The sequence below is a fragment of the Rutidosis leptorrhynchoides genome, chromosome 7, assembly GCF_046630445.1.
Source record: "Rutidosis leptorrhynchoides isolate AG116_Rl617_1_P2 chromosome 7, CSIRO_AGI_Rlap_v1, whole genome shotgun sequence".
In the NCBI taxonomy this organism is placed as follows: domain Eukaryota; kingdom Viridiplantae; phylum Streptophyta; class Magnoliopsida; order Asterales; family Asteraceae; genus Rutidosis; species Rutidosis leptorrhynchoides.
In genome coordinates this window covers 75,532,488-75,533,522 of record NC_092339.1, presented here as the reverse complement: position 1 = coordinate 75,533,522, position 1,035 = coordinate 75,532,488, and positions in this window count along the sequence as shown.

Genomic DNA, 1,035 nt, shown 5'->3' with positions numbered 1-1,035 from the left:
AAATAGAACCGGTGGGGGAAATAATAAAACGGTTAAGTAAAAGAAAATCCTCAACCAACCGACCAAGGTTAATTATGGTCAATGGTGTTTCCGCCAAGGAAGCAAAATATTGGGAGGATTACCAATTCTCCGATGAATCGGATTCCGACGAGAATTCCGATGATGTTATAGAAATTACCCCAACTGAATTTAAAAAGGCAAAAGAAAATAATAAGGGAAAGGGCATAAAAATAGAGAAATCTAATTCCAACCCCGATGAACTTTATATGTATCGTCAACGCCCGAAGTCCTTAAGTTGTAACAATGACCCGGGAACCTCTAAACCACCAGGTTTTTCTAAACCAATGTGGACAACGATGGCTCGTATTAGGGGAACATCATATATCCCTAGAAACTTGGCAAAACGAACCAAAACCGAAGAAGAAGAAACGAGCGAGTCGGAATAAGATAGTTGTATTCGTGTGGTGTAATATATGTAATATAGTGTTCTTATGCTTTATGATATATGTAAAAATTGCTTGTATTAATAAGTATTTTTTTATGAATCTAAATCTTGTCTATTTTACAGTTTAAAAACACAAAATGGATAGACAACCCAATATTTTAAGAGACCTACCCGGAGACATGATTGATGAAATCTTGTCTAGAGTCGGCCAGAATTCCTCGGCACAACTATTTAAGGCGAGATCAGTTTGTAAGACATTCGAAGAACGTTCCAAGAATGTCTTGGTTTATAAGAGACTTTCGTTTGAAAGATGGGGGATATCACATTGGGAAACCCATAAGTTACGATGTGTTTACTTTGACGCATATATTGCGGGGAACCCAAATGCTATTTTACGCAACGGGTTAAGAGATTATTTTGACTCAATATATCCGAATATTGGACTTCGTGATTTAGAAAAAGCGGCTAACATGCAACATAAAGAAGCATGTTATGCTTACGGATTAGTAATGTTCGCTTCTCACCAAAGTGAGAACAAGAACATCGGGCTACAACTATTAAACAAAACGTTTCCACAAGTGACGGAGTCG